A 4210-nucleotide genomic window follows, 5' to 3' on the forward strand; every position below is an offset into this window, starting at 1 on the left:
TCTGCCTTGTGGCAATTAACCTTGGGCTCATGGGAAATGGGATGCTCCTCCCTTGTGTAATCAAAGAAGGCCATACCACACAAATTCCTCAATTTTCACATGATAAAGGAAATATTGGGATAATACCCATCAAGTTCAAGATGATGGCTATTTCTGGGAAAAGATATACAAAAACCATTAACTATTTCATTTCTTTAACTAAAAACAAACCAACAAAAATAAAACATATAGGCAAAGTATACAAAATGTCAAGATGAGGAATGGTAGATGAGGCGGTGGGACAGGAAGGCACAAAAGAAATATCTTCAAGCAAGATTAACTCAGTTTTTAAGGGAAGACAAAATTCAATTTTGGAAACCTTCATATACAGATGAAAATAAAGAACTTGGTGAGGCATTAAAGGACCTTGCTAAGAAATACTCTGATATGCTACGGTGTTGTGAACATGAGGTAGAAAAAAATAATAGAAGAAATATGGTGCAAAGCAATTGAACGTGGCACGGGAAATGATCACTATAAAACAGGAATTACTATAATTGAGGTGTTGTTACCTCCAAGATTAAGAAAAGACAGGAAAACCTGTTGGAGACCTACTTGCACATCACTGGCAGGGAACCTCTGAGGTTCAAAATAGCTGAAGCCTTTGGATGTCAAGAAAATTCTATCAAAATTGTCATAAACAAGAAATAGCTCAAGTAGGAAAAACACTGGAAGAGCAAAGAGTGACCCATAATGTGAAGGGTATGGTGCTGGAACGAAAGCCATCAGGAAAGGGTGCAAGAAAGAACTTTCAGGTAGAAGAAGAAGAGCAAACTGAAGCAGAACTGAAAGAAAAACATACAGAGGATTTGGGAGGCGGGGCTGGGGGTGGGGGTGGGGGGTGGGGACTGGAAACCCAGGCTGAAAGAGCAGAAATGATGGTGGATCCAGAAACGACAGCTTATTTAGATATAGCCAACCCGACAGGCAGACCACTCAAGATTCCCCCATCAGAGAGAAAAGCCCTTATATTAGCTTTGGAATATCATGAGAAGAGCCGAGCTTTCCTGAAATGAAAAGAATATGGAATCGAGTTGCCATGCCTTTGATACCGAGAAATATTTCTGTGAATTCTGCAGAGAACTACTGGATATCATAGATAAGTATGTAGTGCTTCAGCTAGATATAGTATGGTGCTTCTACCTGGAGCAACTGGAATGCCTTGATAATGAAGGGGGGAAATTAAACTTGGCCCAGAAATGCTTTAAAAATTGTTACGGAGAAAATCATCAGAGACTGATCCACATAAACATTGTGGTCTAGATAAAGTATTGTTTTTATGATTTTACTTGCTTCAGGGTATCCGAAACTATTACATTGGAAATGGTGAAGAAGTTGGTGAGTATCTCAACAAGACATGTCAACTCTTTAAGGAGCTATACCTTGATCCATCAAAAATTCATCATTTGTTGCAGCTGCGATTTACAGTCCAGGCTGAGCCTGAGGGCATTCGATGGTAACGTGGATCATGCATGCAGCTTACTCACATCACCAGCCACAGAGAGGAATTGGCCCAGATAAGAATGTCAGGAAAAGAGAAGAAGAGATGCCAATTGCAGGACATCAACGCTGTGAAAGGAATGGGTTACTCCACACATGCAGCCAAGCAGACCCTTCTCCGGGCTAATGGGGAGCTAGACGGAGCTAAGGGTTCTTCTTAGTACTCCACAAATGTGGTGGTTCAGCAATGCAGATCTTGAAAGCAACAGCACTCAGGAAAGTCCTACTGAGGAAAATCTTGACCAACGGTGTACCGGGCATTGGTGCTGTTATTGCTGGAGCGGCACTGAGAGTGTTCAGGGGACACATCCAGCCGGCTGCACAGGCTCTTGCACACAGCAGTGGGAACCTTCCTCCTGATGCACAGCTCTTGGCGGAAGATTCCTCATCAGCGCCATCCACATCCCCTTCCGGGTCTGCAGATACTTCTAGTGCCTCAACAGATGAATATGAAGATAGGGGCAGTCGATGAAATATTGGAAGACATTGCAGAACAAGAAGTTATCTCGACTCAACTCTGGAAGAGGAAGAAATTATGGTTGTAGAGTACCTATCCTATGTAGAAAATACAGTGTCTGCAACAAAGAAAAACTGAATATTGACTAGAAATAAGTATGAAATTTCCACTTATAAATTCTGTTATAATGTACAAAAACACACCAAAAAATTTTTTTAATGTTGAGATGAGATTTGATAATATTGAGCAGCAGATACTTGGGTATTTGCTTTATGAATATATTTTAAATGTAATAATTTTTAAAAATGGACTCCCACATTCGTTTTATTTTTAAAGAAGTAATAAAAACATTCAGATAATCACTTCAACATTACCAATACTCTCACAACAGTTGTTTTTACAGCTACTTTTATAATGCTATTTTATTTTTATATTTATTGAACAATAGTTGTAGAAAACAGCAAAGTTGTTTCTGTTCTACAAAGTTTTCTGCTTTGTTTTGTTTTTTACTGATTTTTCTAGTGTTCTTTCATATAAACTGATATTTTCATTTTGTTTTTCCATTTAAGAAACAATGATATTGTTTCTTTCAACCTCTAGGGGCATGAAGACTATTAAAATTCTGTCTCCAAAGCCTTATAAAATCACTAACATTTTTTAAGATATGCTTTCTGTTCTCTGCATGGAAGTCAGAATCACTCATTTTGTAGGTAACATAGGTCACTCAAGAGAACACAAATCTAAGTCCACTCTTTTTTCAGCAAAGCTACAGCCCTGCTGACAAATTCTTCCTCAGTCTTCTTTTTCACACACACTACCTGATATTTTTTCAGTAATATGTGTAGGAGTCAATATACAAATACTGAATATATACTGTGTTAGTCTGGGTGAACTAGGGAAACAAATGCAGAGACACTTATATGTGTATAAGAAAGAGCTTTATATACAAGAGCAATTGAATATTGAGAAAACATCCCAGCCCAGTGCAGATCAAGTCGATAAGTCCAATATTTGCCCAAATGTCCGGTACCAGTCTATAAATTCCTCTTCAGACTCACAAGCCATGCAATAATGCTGAATGCAGGAAGATCACAGGCCAGTGGTGAAAAGCCTTGTGGATCCAGTGCCAGTGGAAGCATCTCCGTGCTGGTGTGGGTCTATGCATGGCTCCTCCAACTCCAGAGCTCTGGCTCCATCAGCTTGACTCCATGTGTCTTGTCAGCAGGAAGACAATGCAGAGAATGTGGGTCTGGCCTCCAGTGAGCTATTTATGTCCATCAAGCCTCCAAATGAGGTCATCAGGATGCGACCTAATTGACAGGCTAGACTCTAACCTTTTCTTAAATTGACAGATTATGTAACTGCCACAGACTCTAAGTCAGTTCAAAATAAAAACCCTAGTCACTGCTCTCCAGAAACTTGGGTCAAATACCAAGAGCTATTTCCCTCACACAGTTTTCACCAAACAAAATTAATTTTCCATAAAGTATACCCATTTCCTGAAGTAATCAAAGGAGAATTTTATTATCCATATTTCATGAGAAATAGATTGGTATTTTCTTCCCTTCCTACACGCCCCCACCCTAAATCTGCATTCTTGTTTCTCAAAACAGAATAAACATGCCATTGGATCATATTGACAAAAAGTTTCAAAGTACGAATGTCAATTTTGACCCCCATACTAGATATTTACAATAAAAAATGGAAAGTATGATACTAAGGAAGATGGTACTTATATGAGAGAAGCATCATTTTACTTTCCTTCTAAAAATTGCTTTTAAGCCATGTTCACTTGCTGGATAAGTATACTGTTGTTGGTTGCTCAATTGCAGTAGAAGTTTAGAAGAACATAAGATGAATCTTCTTTAAGCCTCTAGTTAATGTAGTGTAATTCATAGGTTTTGTGTTGTTTCCGGTTGGGGTCACTAGGAAAGGAAGACCAGTAACACTTACCTGCTCACAGCAGATCCCACTGTGGAGTTAATGATACTTTTTGGTAACATCATGGGGGGTAACCAAATCCTGACTGCCAAGCCTGTAAGAATCCTGGCAAAACCGAGTTGGCACAGACCTAACCAGCACCTATGTCAACTTGGCTGGGCTAGGATCCTCTGCGGTTTACCAGTTAGAATGTAGTAAAACCCCATAATATGATTTAACACAATGTAATCACCCCCTGATGAGATCTTCTAGGAAGAGCCAATCAGTTAAAAT

At 39.2% G+C, this 4210-nt stretch overlaps 1 pseudogene; it reads left to right on the forward strand.

The window, feature by feature from the left end:
• The first annotated feature begins 267 nt into the window (after positions 1–267).
• LOC101638785 lies at positions 268–2134 on the forward strand (annotated as a pseudogene).
• Positions 2135–4210: the final 2076 nt, after the last annotated feature.

Source organism: Echinops telfairi, unplaced genomic scaffold, assembly GCF_000313985.2.
Source record: "Echinops telfairi isolate 266 unplaced genomic scaffold, ASM31398v2 ScPeMD7_7469;HRSCAF=8507_1, whole genome shotgun sequence".
In the NCBI taxonomy this organism is placed as follows: Eukaryota; Metazoa; Chordata; class Mammalia; order Afrosoricida; family Tenrecidae; genus Echinops; species Echinops telfairi.